This window comes from Sitophilus oryzae, unplaced genomic scaffold (genome assembly GCF_002938485.1).
Source record: "Sitophilus oryzae breed Bouriz unplaced genomic scaffold, Soryzae_2.0 scaffold_179_pilon_pilon, whole genome shotgun sequence".
Classification (NCBI taxonomy): domain Eukaryota; kingdom Metazoa; phylum Arthropoda; class Insecta; order Coleoptera; family Curculionidae; genus Sitophilus; species Sitophilus oryzae.
In genome coordinates, this window is record NW_022146501.1 from 7,992,607 (window position 1) to 8,009,506 (window position 16,900).

The following is a 16,900-nucleotide window of genomic DNA, read 5'->3' on the forward strand; positions in this document are numbered from 1 at the left end:
AAAATGCGTCGTATGTGCCGCGCCACCCTGTATAATTCAATTTCAATCAAAATTTCAATGATTAGAATATAAGCAGAACAGGTATAGCTTATGCATTAGATTCATTTATTTCAATAAATTTACTTAGAAAAAAAAATAAAAAAATAAGAAGGAAATAACTAAGAATTTACTAAAATTACTAATATAAAAAATTAAAAGCAACGAAAAAAAAATGAGTAAACATTTTAGTATTTTATCTATAAAACACAATACAGAAGGTTTCACATTAATATATTCACAGTAATTGAATTGAGAAGTAAAAGTCTCTGGGCACTCCAGTAACACTAAAACGCATAAAACTTGGTATTCATTTCACTTATTCTTACTTTATCTATAGTATTCTGATTACTATTAAGAACGTTCTAACAAAATAAACCAAATAACAATTAGACATTGCAATAAACAGTAAAAATAAACGTCTCTAGTTTAGCTGACAATTCAAAATCATGAAATTAAGACAACAAACGGCAACAACTTCAATAGTTGGGTATGCGAGTTGACTAGTGGGACGTAGACGCTAGTACTTAGCCAACGATACCCTGTATCCCTATACACATTTCTTAAGAGAGAAAGAAAAAATATACCACTAAACTATTCTTACTAAAAAAAAACGTCGTAAAAGAAACACACCCCGCAAGACCATAAAAATTTCACTCTTCCAAACTGCACTTTGGAAACCCGAACTGAATATCGGCCATCTGCTTGCCGTCGCGCCGGGAAAACTTTATAAAACCGAGGAAGTATTATAAGTTTTTCTTCGCTAAAAGCACTGTTCTCGAATTGAGTCGCCTCCAGTTGTAATTTACTACCCTCCGATACGGCGGCGTAGAGAACTAGGCAATAAAAAGGGGTAGTAAAAATTGTCAAAGTTAATTCGATGGTTATTGGAAAGAGTGGTACAGTATGAAAAACGGATCTGAAATAAAGGAGCAACGGTAAGGAGAACGAAGTTTTTTTAAAAACATGACCGATTTTATTCATATAATATCCAGAGGTGTGCTGTGATTTATGATTTTTTTCATCATCATTACCATCATTTTCAGCTTATTCAACTATTTCCAATTATGGTGTAGCCTCCCTCACATATTCTCTATAGTAGTTCAGCTTATTGTTGTCTATCGTTGGCTATGTGGGCCCAAGTTATCCCTGCTAATCCAAGATAGCACAAAAGGAACATTTACATTCTAAGAATATTCCTCTTAAGTTCTTATAAGTATATTCTTTTTTTAATAAGTATGGCATATGAATAGTACATTCTACTAGGAATGTGATTTAAAGGTATGTTATCAGCATGACCTTAGAATGTCTTCTTAAATTATGGTTTACAATAAATTTTAAGTATCTGCTATTCACGTTCTAAACATATCAATATCTGAATAAAAATACAGGAGAATAAAAATGATTTCGAAATGAAAAAATGAATACAATACATTATATTTGTATATTTTCTTACTATCAGTTACTATTAAGTTTTTGTGTATTAAATAATTAGGGATTTTATATATTAGTGTATATAGATGCCCTGTAAACAAATATTCAAGCAAAAATACAGTGTTTCTTATTCTAACAAATAAATAAACCTGTAAAACTGTATAAATAAAAACGATCTTCCATTATGAAATAAAAAGATCGATTATACCAAAAGATAATTTGATAAAACTCGATAGATTTTAATCGATTTTTTGGGTAAAAAGATCGATCTTCGACTGAAATCGATTCGAATCGTACATCCATAACATAACCTAATAAAAAAACCAGTGAACTATAAACGTAAACGTGCTTCATCCAAACTATTTTAATAATTAAAACACTGAGATAACGTAAAGATAAGTGATGCAAATAATTATTTTAAGGATAGAATCGGTAAAATAGTTCTTGTTATGTTTGTGTTTTCAGTATCTATTTTAAGGTGAGTGAATTTAAAACCATGAGACCTCGAAAAAAAATAGGTTATACTAAAAAATATTTTAAAATTCAACCAAAATAAAAGGAGCCAAAATCTTATTAAGTCAATGTTACGCAAATATGACTTCAATATTGTACATTAAACTGGATTCAGACCAAAGTGATTTTTTATTATCCTCTGTACATCATCAAAGTAGTAGTATCTCTGGTAGTATCATTGAAGATTTCTGTTCTGATAAGTGTAGTTCCAGTGCTGAAATTTCTTACAATATAGTATTTATATAGGTATTTATGTAGGCTCTTCTATAATCATTTTTGTGTGTATTTTTAAGAGAAAGGTATTTTTTAGAATTATTAGGTTCGAGAATTATCTAGACTTGGTGGTTCAGGAGTAGCACAAAGTACAAGGAAAATGCTTTATAAGGTTCTGGGCAATGAAATTGCACAAAAATATTCTTGGGATGGGGCCAAACAGAAGAGAAGTTTGAAATCATTGTTAGTGGCCAAAAGCAATTTTAGGTATTTGAACTTAAAGATATTTGGTGTTGCAAAGACTGTAATAACATATATTTTAGACTCCATGAAAGGTCAATTTCAAGAGTCAAAAGAAACCGAAATTATCAATATAATTAAAATATGGCTTGTAAAAACAAAAGAAAGATTAATAATCCAAGGTAAGTTGTGCAAATTTATTTGAACAGTATAATTCTGCTGATATTATTTCAGAAGGGTAGACAAGAGAATATAGAAACATAGACATAGAAGATAATATCAATGTATATCGTTATATTAAAATATTTTTAATTAATAAACATATATTACTCAAGTTCGTCTTTATCCTTACCTATTATTTTTAACCGTTCTATTTATTAGTTAATTTTTGATTATTACACACCAAATTATTTAATTTCAGCAAATTGTTTGTAGTGTGTTCCAGATATGAATGTACTGTATAGGTATCCTATAGATTTTAAGAGATAAAAAAATTGCTAAATATGAAAAAAATTGTATCTATATCTATAGTTTATAGGATATTGATACAGGGCATCCTTATACAGGACACCCAGTAGATACAGAGTTGAGGGTTGGAATCTTTGGTGTTACAACAGCAAATTAAAACACTAATTCACCACAATATACCAAAACACTTTACTTTTGAACTGGACGCTTGTTTGGTTAATCATCTTAGCGTCATCAGCAGATGATTAAAACTTAAATTTTGACCATCTGCTGATGATGCTAACATGGTTAGCGAAACGCGCGTCCTGTGCAAAAGTAAAGTGTTTTGGTGTATTGTGGTAAATTAGTGTTTTATTTTGCCTCTGTAGATAATAAAAAAATATGAAAAACATATGAAAAGCATAAATATAGAATATTAAAAACATGAATATCATATAATTGGAATATTATTTTTAAATACATTCTTTACGAACATATAATTCACGTTCATAGAATATATCTTGGAATGTGAAACGCACTTCTATATCACTTGAATAGGGTGGAACGTAATCTCTGCTATTCATGTGCCATATATGTTCCCAATGAAAAAAAGGAATGTGAATAGAACATTGTTGTTCTCCAAAGTCACTTGCTTCGCATATGAAAAGAACGTAAATGTGCTATCTGGGAATATCATCGTCCCATCTCAGGTTTGGTCTTCTTCTGGGTCTCTTAGTTCCTCATGGGTACCATTCTGTAATTTTTGTGGTCCATCTGTTGTCTGTTCTTCTTGCCAGATGTCCTGCCCATTGTCATTTGAGGAATTTGACTCTGTGGATGACATTTATTACCTGAGTCTTTTGTTGTGTCCACTCTATTCTTTTACGGTCTCTCTTGGTTATTCCCAGCATGTTTCGTTCCATTGAGCGTTGTGAGACCTGCAGTTTTCTTATGATGTCCGTTTTAAGTGTTAAGGTTTCGCATGCATAGGTTATGACTGGTAGTACACGTTGGTCGAATGTTTTCTTCTTTAGATATAGGGGCATTCTAAATTTGAATATGATTGAGTTTCTTCCATAAGTACTCCATGCTAACTTAACTCTTCTGTTGATTTCTGGTAGTAGATATCCCGAGCTGTTCCTATAACCATGGGTCTGGAAATGCATAGTTTTAGAGTTACAGGATGTTAAACCTTTTTAAAATTAGGACTTTTGTAATTATCTTAACACAATTTTTTTTAACGGCCTACAGAATTTTGATGTTGGTTTCATTTGAATCCCTAAAAGTACTTGGAAGAAAATTATAACAAATAAGAAAAAATGAAGACTTTCAAACCTTGTAGCTTCGAAACAAAGCAGAATCAGACAGACCTATGTTGATATGAAAAATAAATGTTATTTTTAGGTGAGGACTCTCCCCACGAGACACGGCACATGTTTTTTTTGAAAATCCCTGTATAATCAGATTAAGGATATGTTTTAATTATGCGGTAATATAATCCATTTTTTTGTAGCTTACATTTATAAATATTTTAATTAATTTATTTATACATCGTTAAAAATAATTATATTTTACCGAACTAATCCGAGTACTTAATTTCGCAAATTCATATATAAATAATTAATTTTTATTATAGTCAGAGATTTACTGAATAACAAAACGTTGATAATTAATCCACAACTTTCATGAATAATTAATTTGGACATATTGAAATATGCCTAAAACACATTTTTTGCCAATTATACAGTTTAATAGCTAATTAATTATTTTTTATAATTCAATTAGCAAATTTTTAACAACACGTTTTATATAATCATATAATATTACTATATAGTTATGTATAATTTTTTAATACTCTATTTTTCTTTTTCAGGTAAGACACCAAAGAAATTATAAGGATAACAAAAATCAAAATACGTATACAAGTAAGAAAGGTTAAGGTTTTACCAATTATACGGGGTGCGTCTCGAAAGTGGCTCACTCCTATAACTTTTTTGTTTTTTCAGATAAAAAATCAAGATTTGGTATATTACTATATGACATAAATTAGGATTAATTGACGTATTCAATTATTTTTGGTCACTTCTGTTTTATCGGAAATGACTACAACTTTTAAACCAATTTTTAAATGGCACCCTCGGCATATTTCTACTTTATTCGATAGAAAATGGCACTCTGAGAAGAATAACATATCATATGTCAACTTTTGACATTTTTGTTTAAAAAACTGGTATTTTAAATTTAAATCTAGAGTGCCATGGCTGTGTTATAAACACTAATTTTTTATCAAGGAGCCGTGGAAAAATGGATTTGATCGTCTAATGTTTTTCGTGTTTTGTCCTGGCTGGTTTAGGATAACAAAAATCAAAATACGTATACAAGTAAGTAAGGTTAAGGTTTTACCAATTATACGGGGTGCGTCTCGAAAGTGGCTCACTCCTATAACTTTTTTGTTTTTTCAGATAAAAAATCAAGATTTGGTATATTACTATATGACATAAATTAGGATTAATTGACGTATTCAATTATTTTTGGTCACTTCTGTTTTATCGGAAATGACTACAACTTTTAAACCAATTTTTAAATGGCACCCTCGGTATATTTCTACTTTATTCGATAGAAAATGGCACTCTGAGAAGAATAACATATCATATGTCAACTTTTGACATTTTTGTTTAAAAAACTGGTATTTTAAATTTAAATCTAGAGTGCCATGGCTGCGTTATAAACACTAATTTTTTTATCAAGGAGCCGTGGAAAAATGGATTTGATCGTCTAATGTTTTTCGTGTTTTGCCCTGGCTGGTTTAGGATAACAAAAATCAAAATACGTATACAAGTAAGTAAGGTTAAGGTTTTACCAATTATACGGGGTGCGTCTCGAAAGTGGCTCACTCCTATAACTTTTTTGTTTTTTCAGATAAAAAATCAAGATTTGGTATATTACTATATGACATAAATTAGGATTAATTGACGTATTCAATTATTTTTGGTCACTTCTGTTTTATCGGAAATGACTACAACTTTTAAACCAATTTTTAAATGGCACCCTCGGTATATTTCTACTTTATTCGATGGAAAATGGCACTCTGAGAAGAATAACATATCATATGTCAACTTTTGACATTTTTGTTTAAAAAACTGGTATTTTAAATTTAAATCTAGAGTACCATGGCTGTGTTATAAACACTAATTTTTTATCAAGGAGCCGTGGAAAAATGGATTTGATCGTCTAATGTTTTTCGTGTTTTATCTTGGCTGGTTTAAAAATGCCCAACTCATATTTTTAATCTTATCTCAATTTTTTCAAATGGAACAAGGGTGGCTCATTAGCATATTTGGAACAAGCATTTTTTTACGAATAATTTGGTACCACAAACTTGGTATTTCGAGTCAAATTGTCGCTATGAACTGCAAAAATATACCAAGGGTGCCATTTAAAAATCAAAAGTTGTTATTTCCAGTGAAACAGGAAGTGGCAAAAAATAACTGAATACGTCAATCAATCCTAATTTATGTCATATACTAACATACCCTAATCTCGCTTTTTCATCTGAAAAAATAAAAAAGTTATAGGGAGTGTGTCACTTTTGAGACGCACCCGGTATACTAAAGTACCAAATCTCCTTTCTTTTATCTGAATAAATACAAGTATTATAGGGCTGAGCCACTTTTTAAAAACGCCCGGTATACATGCAACAATAACTCCCTTACAATGAAAAATAATCTATTATTTTTTCAATCCTTCGCCCAGCGGGAGGTTTTCGAATTACAAGCTTCGGGTTTCTTTGTAGGTAATAATTGAAAAACCCTCAAATGGACGAGAGGAAAACTCACCTGTTCTTTTTATTCTATTTTCACTTTATTTTCTTCGTCTATCTAACAATAGATTAGGAAACTTTGTAATAACTGGTCTTTGGAGAAATAAGACAGTTATTAAAGGGAAGACATACAAATGATTTATCAAAAAAATTCCTTAAAAATATAAATAAAAAGATTTTTTAGATTTTTAAAATTTTTAATAGTTAATATTTTTTAAAAGAAACTACAGTGCTCTCTGTTATGACAATCAATGATAACTTCTGTAGAGGCCTGCCCCCTACAGGTATGTAATTTATTACAACTGACTTACATACATACATACTGCCAGTACTCGCTAACGAGTATTTGACACGCATCAGAAGATGGTCACGCAAGGTTTTCTTTCATAAGCTTTTCTGTGACTGAAAAGTCCGATACGTGATGTTATCTGCCTACCGCAATCCGGACATTCAAAAATATCATTGCTTTGTGGTCTTTTTACTTTTTGGTTGTCGCTGTTAACTGAGTTTACAATTCTTCTCCATTGAGTTCTATATGAGCTGTTTCTTCCCACTCATTCTGCATATTAATCCCCTTTAAGTTTTCGTGGAAAATGTCTTTGTACCTTTTGAGTTGTCCACCCGGCCTCCTCTTACCGTTCACAAGCTCACCGTAAAGCAGAGATTTTGGTATGCGGTTTTCCTGCATTCTGCATACGTGACCAGCCCATCTTAGGCGGGATTTTGTAACCATGACTCCAATACTCTCGCAGTTAGCTTTTTCAAGGACCGATACGTTTGAGACATGATGGAACCATCGGATTCTTAAGAGTTGTCTAAGGTGTCTCTGTTGCAACTTGTTTAATGCCTTCATGTGTAGGCGGTAAGACATCGGCACCCAGGTTTCGCTCCCATATAACATGGTGGGGATTATAATTGCTCCATACACTGCAAGTTTCGTCTTTGTACTCAAGTCATGATTGTAGAAAATCCTGTCTTTTAATTTAAAGAATGCTCTTGAGGCGCTGCTAATCCTGTGCTGAATTTCAGAGTCGATATTGGCCATTTCCGAAGTCGAACTGCCGAGGTAACTGAATTCACACTGCGGGGACCTAGTGATTTTCCCACTGCGGGTACCTAGTGATTTACCCAGTTTGGAGACCTAGTGATTTTCCCACTGCGGGGTCCTGGTGATTTTTCCACGGCACACAATTGTCATTTTTTGAAATCTAGGTGGATAAAAATCCGGTTTCCTTAGGTGTACTAATTTACATTTGTTTATGCACAAACAGAAATGCTATATCAGTTGATGTTTGAGAAAAAAAATATTGTATCGAGCAATTTAAAACAGGTATGGACTGCTTTGCAAATCCGAGCAGTAATAAAGTGAATTTTATTGACTTGTGTTAACTAGTTCAAAAGATTTCAAAAATTTTAAAACATGGAAGGTGTAGATCAAGGTATGTACTATTAATTAAAAATATAACACTGTAGCGTTTTTTAAAACAACTACCACTGCGAACGGCAGCTTTTCATCGGAGAGCAGTCGTGGATAAGGTATTTCACTAGAGAGAAAATTAATCAATAATAATAAACAAAAGATATCTAGATATTGGGCGCCAGGCATGTACAGAGAAAGAAAACACAGTTGTATAATACTTAAAACTAATGACTATATTTATTCGTGATGAATTCTGATGGTAAATTGCATTGTACAATTAATATAATTATTATAGTGGTTACTTGTTGAGTAAAACTATATATGTAAATAATATTAAATACGTTCTATGAAAAGACTATAAAGAAAATACAATGCGTGTAACGTTATAGAAAATATAGGAAAAGTAGCATTACTTTATTTAAAATGTTAAATTTATACGATGTTAAATCAGATGTGTTGCAACCTGTAGATTCTAGAATCTATCTTGTTATTCATCTGTTAGTATAGCGTAATAATAATGTCTATAGAAAGTAATACCATTACAATGCGTGATATTATGAAATCTAAAATCTAAATCACACTTTTACTACCGCATTGACATAAATATTCTTAATAATCTAACCACTACATATAGTCTGTACGCTATAGTTTAAATGTACGTTACTGTTTAAGACTGAAAACATTTTAGGTGTTAAATGCAATACTAGAACTTAAAATTACACTTAGCTGTTCTTTAATGTAACCCTGCTTCAACCAGTAGCAGTGCGAGGAGGTCTTGCATCTCTGTACTGTCTGTCGGCGATCCAGGCTTAGAAATGGGGGTGAAGCAGCACGGGGCTCAAGCCACACCCACGCTGGGGCACTCTATGTGAAGACAAATCAATCCTACAGGGGACACTTGTCCATGGGACACCCGTCCATAAGATAGTGGCACAAGGGAATACTAGGACCTTGGATAATACCCGTACCTAGTAAATAGTCCGTCCGTAAGACCCTAAGAACACGAAACTCTTGTTTAAAATCAAACACCGTCTAATAAACAAAATGAACCTACCTCGAAATACTCCCGAGGGCTCAATAAATAATAAACAATATGTCCTTTCTTCCAAATGACATTCTGGAGGACAAAAGCAAAGGGACGCCAACGTGCCAGCCAAATACAAATACAAGTTGGGACATCCGTAACTCTACCCTAAAAATATTCACTAATAATATCGAATCTAAAAGGAAAATAACTCATCTTTACCTGTTGCTTCGAAATGGCAGCTGATTCAGATTATACAGCAAGATTTAAATAATCACCATTTCTAAAAGCTGGGATAAAACAGAGCGTCAAAACAAATTGAGGTTAAGCACGGAGAGTTGACAGCGCGCGCCTCCACAGAATAGTAACAGGATTGTGTCGAACGATCACAGGGTTGGCGACCAGGGAACGTAAAAATTACGCGTCAAATAAACTATCCGGCCTGAACGAGAGGGAATCCGGTGATGACAGGCCAGACATCATATATTATATATAAAAAAGACATGTAAAGAACTAAAAACGTTACAACACATTCAAACTTGAAAGGTTTATTAATATAGATAATTGTTTTGTGGCCCGTGCAAAAATATTTATTTTTATTCTCCTTTCAAATTCAAAAAGCTATATAAATCGATTCCCGCGGATTTCCGGTTTGATTCTGGCTTTATAAATATACTTAGGGTTTTATATTAATTGTGATATTTTCCTGTTTTGCATATATTTAAGTTTTATCAATATTTTTTTGTTCTCAGCGACATGTTCGGTCACCCGTAGAACACTTTTTAAAGTTTGGTGCCAAGAACCCGAAAAAATTCAAAAGGTATATGCACTTTTTAATTGGCTACTTGAGGTTTTTGGTGTAGATCATCTACCTGAGAAAGAGGAGTTATCGGTGCTAAATAAAATTCGAAAATTTTCGTATAAAGTTAGTGAAAAATGCGAAAGCTGTCATAGGATTAAACATCAGTTTTTAACGAAGAACAGTACGTGGCTCGAACCATCTATTTCTTTTTCTGAGATACATAACATCAGGAATGCACCCTCAAGTTCTCAAATTCAAACAGACACTTCCCGAGGTCGGCCAAGAAAAGCTTTTAAACATCTCATAAATAAAAGTAAGAAACGGAAGATTCAACATTTACTTAAACACTACTCAAAGGAGGAATTAATAAGGACCCAGACGAGAGAACATCTGATGGAAGTTTTTGTTCCAGTTGGGATACGAGTGATAGTGAATAGATCTTTTTATTTTAACGAATTGTTCATTTTCAAATTCTTAACCGAGACTAGGTAGTGTGTTAGTTTATAATTTTGAAACTTTTTCTAAAGGATGATTTAGTTCTTAGTGGTGTATATTTTTAAAATTCTTGACATTGAAAAGCTACAAACTACCCACATTTTCATGTTGGAAATAGGACATAAATTTAATTTATGCATTTAGTGATGTATGTTTGTTTGTATACAGGGTATTTTTTTAATATTGCGACAAAATTCAGTGATGTTTTCCTTGGACGAAATGAAGCAAAAATGTTCCTATGAACATATGTCCAGAAATGATTCGTTTCTTAGATACAAGGTGTTGAAAGTAAAAATGTCATATTTGTTTTCGATCGAAAAAACGGCACACCTCTGCTTTTTCTAGAACAAAAATTATATTCATAATCTCCGACTAGTTTCTAACAAAACGGCCTCTCGACAATTTTCTGTTCGACAAAAGGTTTTTGCGTAAAAAAAATAAAATAACCCTATTCTATCTACATGACCTCTGCATCTTTAGGAATGTAGATAATTTTATTTTATTTTCTCACGCAAAAACCGTTCTAAAAAAAGCAGTGGCGTACTCTTTTTTGAATCATATACAAATATGACATTTTTACTTTTAACACCCTGTATCTAAGAAACGATGCATTTCCGGCCCTATGTTCATAGGAACTTTTTTGCTTCATTTCATCCAAGGAACACGTCCCTGAATTTTGTGGTACTATTAAAAAACACCCTGTATATTGGGAATATTTTTTTATTGTTTTCTGGTAATGATTTAGTTGTTCGATGATTTTGAAGGAACGCATTATGGCCATTAAAAAATTACTAATTTTACAATTTATATATTTTTTATTTTGAATCATATAAAAACCGAACAGTGCTGTCACAAAGTCTATCTTATGAACCGTTATAGCTAGAGAGTTGAAATTTTTACAGATAATGTATATATGTTGCCGCTATAAGAACAAATACTAAAAACATAATTAAATAAATGTTTATAAATAAAAAAGTACTTTCACTAAACATTATCTTTTAGTGTCCTCGGTGGCTGCGTAGTTAAAGCGTTAGGACTTTACGCTGCTATGACGTTGGAGCCGTAGTAAGGCAGGTTCGAATCCTAGTCAAGGCGACTTTTTTTTAATCGTTTTTTTTAATTTTTACATATTTATTTTTACTTTTTACATATTTATTATTGATTAATACAATTATTAGTAATGTGTTTCTTCATTATTTTTTAAATTACTTATACGCGCATTCAAAATTTCAGCTAAATCGGAAAAAAAGTTTATAATAATATAGTGTCTAATGTTGTATAAATAATGAAGGGTACGGAACCCTTCGTGCGCAAGTCCGACTCGCACTTAACCAATTTTTGTTTATTTTTTTTCCATAAAATATTTTCAAGAACTCAAAATCAATACAACACGAAACAAATTGTTTCTAATTCTGCTTCGGCTTTCAGTATCGAACATTCGATAATAAATACATCGACACAGAGACACTTTTTAAAAATACCCTCGACTCGTATAAATCACGCTGTCGAAAAAAAGCAGCCAAAAGATAAATATTCAAAAACAGCGTCCGGGCATCTCCTTTTTGTTTTAATTTCCGATGACATGATAAATATGCCTGTTTGGACTCACTGCAAAACAGTCCGTACACCGAATATATAGCTGGAAATTGGGCCAAACGATGTCGATGAGGATACAATTTGCGAAAAATTAAAATAACACGAATATTGAACTCTGTTTCGAACATGTATAAAAGTTTGTGTTTGTTCACGTTGATATATAGAGAGTCAGTAACATGGTGTCAGTTTTTTTGGAATATATCCAAAAACATCGACTTAAATTACTTAATACAAAATAAGTTTTTTCAGTTTTTTTTATTTTAGCAGTTACAAAATGTCGTTTAATATATTTTCTATATACCGGGTGTTTTTCCCCTAAAGTGGCTCACTCCTACTCCTATAATTTTTTTTTATTTTTTTTCTAGATAATAAAACGAAATTTGGTATGTTAGTACCAAATGACCGAAAAAAAAACGGCGTCATCGATGGCTATGAAATGAAGATCACTGTCATTTTATATGTAAACTAGCGTGTACCCGCGACTTCGTTCGCATCGAATTAATCATTTGTAATGGTGATGATAAAGCAAAGCAAGAATTTCCGTTTGCCAAAAATAAGCTTTTTACGTCAAGCAGTTTAAGCAAAATCGTGGTTAGTCAATTACCCAACTTTTTGGAACACCCTGTATGATTTTTTAAAAAATTTCAAAATATGTAAAAAAACAAAATAAATTATGCGTGTCCAAGCGTTTTCCCGAAAGACTAACCGTTTTTTAAATAACAAATATCGTAATATTTGAGGGGCGTTTTCACCCTCTTGGAATTTTAGATTCGAGAAACCCCTCCTTATCGAACCTCTACACTCCACAGTCAAAACGTTTGTCAAAAATCAGCATATGTTTCTCGAAACCTCCTCTATAAATAGTCTTAATTAAATGTTCAATACTAAAAATATAGAGAAAAAACGTACCTACGTTAAATTTTCTTTTTAATAGCTTCTTTTTCCTGTTAATCTGTACTAAAATATATAAACGAAACTAAATTAACTCGGGTAAAAAGAGCAAATTAAACAATAAATAGGAGACGCTCGATACAAAGTGCAAATCCAACGCCGGGACTTTATAGAGCTCATTAAAAATTTCTTCCGCGATAATTACAGTGATACTCTTTTGTGTTTAGAATTCCGCTTGGAGTCTCGAACGAAACGAAAATTTTAATTAAGATTTTCCCATTACTTTCCGTCGAAATAGTTCTGGGTTCGCACCAGAGCTAAAAGTCGAAGGATTATACAGGGTGGCGCCTCTCATACGCCGCGGAAACTCCAAGAAGAACGGTAGTTTGAAGAGACATGAATTCTCTATTGAATATCGGATTAATATACTGGGTGTTCCATTTAAAATAAAAGAGTAACATGCTTTTAAAGGTGACCAATGTTCAATATTAATTTTGTCTCACCCTGTATAACTTTTGGATCAAGTTTTAATTTAATTTAAAGTACAATAGTTAATTTAACTAAATATTAGAGTATACCGGGTAAATTCCAATTTAGGTAGCTTTTATTGTAATTTAAAAATTGTTCTTTATTTCTAGAAAATGTTAAATATGTCAAAAACCTTACATTTTAGTCATACTGCTAGACAATAACCCAGGCGTTCATAAAATTTTCTTCTTACATTCGCTAGTTGGTAAACGAAATTCTATTGCATTCGGCAGAAATAGCATTTTTTAACTGGTCTAGATTTGGGTATTTTTTATCCTTGTATATCCTGTTTTTTTAAATGGCCCCAGAGAAAGAAATCATTTGGCGAAATATCAGGAGACCTTGCTGGCCAATTTACTGTATGATTTAGGCCAATAACGTTTCCGTTAAAACTATTGTCTAAATATTCCCGAACAGCCAGGGTACTATGTGCCGGGCAGCCATCCATTTGGTACCAAACTTCCTGATTTTCCCTAGCGGCATCATGTAAAGCAGGTAAAATATGATTTTGGAGTAGTTCCAAATAATATTCTGCATTTAAATATCGCGTAAGAAATAATGGCCCGATAATATTGTGTCCGAATATCCCTGCCCAAACATTTACTTTCTGTGAATATTGCGTCCTTGTTTCGAGAAAACCGTATTGGTTTTCTTTGTTCCAATATCGATAATTTTGAACATTGGGTTCATTATTTAAGGTAAACGTGCATTCGTCAGTGAAACATATGTTTTTTAAAAATTCCCTATCCGTTTTTGCTCTTTCCATCATATCAAAACAAAACGCCTGCCGCTGTATTTCGTCCCCATCTCGTAGCTTTTGGTGCTTTTCATATTTGAAGGAATAGTATTATGTCGTTTCAAAATTCGAAACGCTGTAGTGTGATCTATGCCTATTTCATCCTCAAGTTTCCTTGTGCTGATCTTTCCATCGTTCTCTTCCACGCACAATAAAACTTCCAAGTCGGTATCATTTCTTGCATCTTCTCTTTGTTCCTGCCTTGCTTCACATCTGCAGTTATTTATTAGGGTACCTTTGGTCTCAAATCTCTGGATATTCCTTGCGAGGTATCGGTCTATTCGGATACAGAGCAGCAGACATGTCCGACACCTTTTTATAACTATTTCCTTGATAATAACATTTAATCATCAATACTTTTTCTTCGGTAGTGTAATTCATGGCTAAAATTTTCGATGTAGGTATGAGTTTTTAATAATAATAATAAAGCACTAAATAAATAAATTTCTGAAATGACAACTTCATTTGACAGTTATCTTTTACCTTGACTGGTGCTCATAAGTAAATACAGGGCCATAAGAAAGGAGAAATATTTAAAAAGAAATCGGCGATAACTCTTAAACGGGCTAATCAAAAATATCTAAAGTTATTTTTTTGAATGTGGGTTTTAGTGCTCTTCAATAAACCTAAATAGAATTATTCTCTAAAATAATTAGGGAAGCCAATAATTGACCCCATATTTTTCTCTCAGAATCCGAAAATCAATTAATACACTTGCGTGCATAGAAATCGGCCCAAGGCAAACTTTTAAAGTTAACTATATATTTTTTAGAATCTATTTGTCAGATTAAGAAATAATACATGCTGTTTGAAAGACAATTTCATATTCTTTGAAAAGAGTTTAGAAATATTAATTTGTATTCTGGTTTCTTTGAATTAAAATTATTAAATTAATGCATGAAAGAAATTATCGTTTTTTATTACTAAGAGGTATGTTATTATTTATTTATTTATTTATGGACAATACAATTAACTCAACTGAATTTTCAATAATGGGTATGACCCCTTCTTGCTCTAACAACATCTCTCATACGATTTGGCATAGATTCGATCAAATTTGATATTGTTTCTTGCGGGATGTTAAGCCACTCTTTTTTTTCATTTCATTTCAATACAAACTGTCGTTCTCCTTGGAGCCTCCGCGGCGTATGAGAGGCGCCACCCTGTACAGGGTGTTTTACAAAACATGTGCCAACTTTCGTGGGGAGATTCCTCACGTCAAAATAATATATATTTTTTACTTGCGAGATGGTGAAAACCTTTTTTAAAATAAAATTTTATTCTTTTATGTTATATAAGCTTCAGGGTTAGAAAATAACAACAAAAATACAGAAACAATAAGACATAACAACAGAAATAATAAGAAATAACGTGCCGCTACTGATGCTCGAAATAATGAAAAGACTCCGTACCCCGAGTCTATTATTAAAATTGCAAAAGCATGCTTATTTCTATTTTATTATGGTAATTAAATGTTTCGCGAATGCTGTACGAGGGATCTGTCATATTTGAATTATGTAACGAGGTCCCTTTTGATGTTGCGTTTATTTTTGCCAGTTCCCTGCAATTTCACCTTGCATATCTTCTAGAATATTTATTTATTAAATTGAGTTTCCATAGTTTTGCTATTATTGCGAAGATTTTTCGGAAAATAAAATTATTCTGACTTATTTTGTTTTAAAATTCCGTTATATTACATGCGCTTATACAAAATGCGATGTGGGGAATTTAAGGAGAAAGACAGTTTGTATTGAAATAAAATTTTGTTAGTATTTTTTATAAAATATTGGGTTTTGTAAAGATAATGGGCATATTTCGAAACATGAAATGGTAATTCGAAAAATATACATATATTTAATGATAAAATCTGAACGTCTTGATATACACCCTACAGATTAAAGTTAGCTTTAATATATCACGCTAACAAGACAGACTTCCAACATTACAAATGACCTTGTTGACAGATATCTAGTCTGTTCCCTATTTTTTTCATCCTTTTTTTCGGAGGTTTAATATAACACATCCCCGTTGAAGTTAGGAACAACAACCACGAAACTTTTACCAGTTTGGAAAGTTTGAAGTTGTCCTGATTTATGGATATTGTGCGGCAAAGTTGGCACCTTGTATAAATCAAAATTTGGAAATTTGGTTTGTTTCAACTGGGTCATGAGATAATTACGGGATTTTCACAAAATATGCCTCAGAATCAGAAGAAAAATAAAAGTTATATTAAAAAAATTTAATTAAAAAAAATCTCTTCATGTAATTGGAAACATACCAGTCCGCTTAAAATATTGCCAGAATTATTTTGAAATAGTAACAAAACATTTGTTTGTAATATCAATCATGCTCGCAATAAGCCCTTTGTATTTTATTTGCCATTGGCTAAACTCTATTTTTGATTTCAATAGTATTAGTAAAGCTTTATTCATGTAAAATCAAATATCGATGAAAATATGGTTTTGTCATGGACAATGAAGCGATTGCTTTTACGTATTTTATTGTTAACATTTTTCATATACAAAATGTTTCTGAAATATCTGTAGGTATTTTAATGGTCGGTTGAAAGTACATCTAAATAAATATAACAAAGCCGGGTTAGTTCACTATTTATAATATATATAACCTATATGGCGGATTCATCT

The 16,900-nt window shown here is 32.0% G+C and overlaps 1 protein-coding gene and 1 long non-coding RNA gene across 2 annotated transcripts in view; both read left to right on the top strand.

Annotated features, from left to right (window-relative positions):
* Positions 1 to 16,900, top strand: part of LOC115882862 — a 450,101-nt gene that overhangs the window by 125,866 nt on the left and 307,335 nt on the right. The gene's annotated exons all lie outside the window — the stretch shown is intronic.
* LOC115882887 lies at positions 1,242 to 3,105 on the top strand. The gene is made up of 4 exons (XR_004050282.1): positions 1,242 to 2,237; positions 2,294 to 2,463; positions 2,520 to 2,618; positions 2,671 to 3,105. It is a non-coding gene; the product is annotated as an uncharacterized LOC115882887 (long non-coding RNA).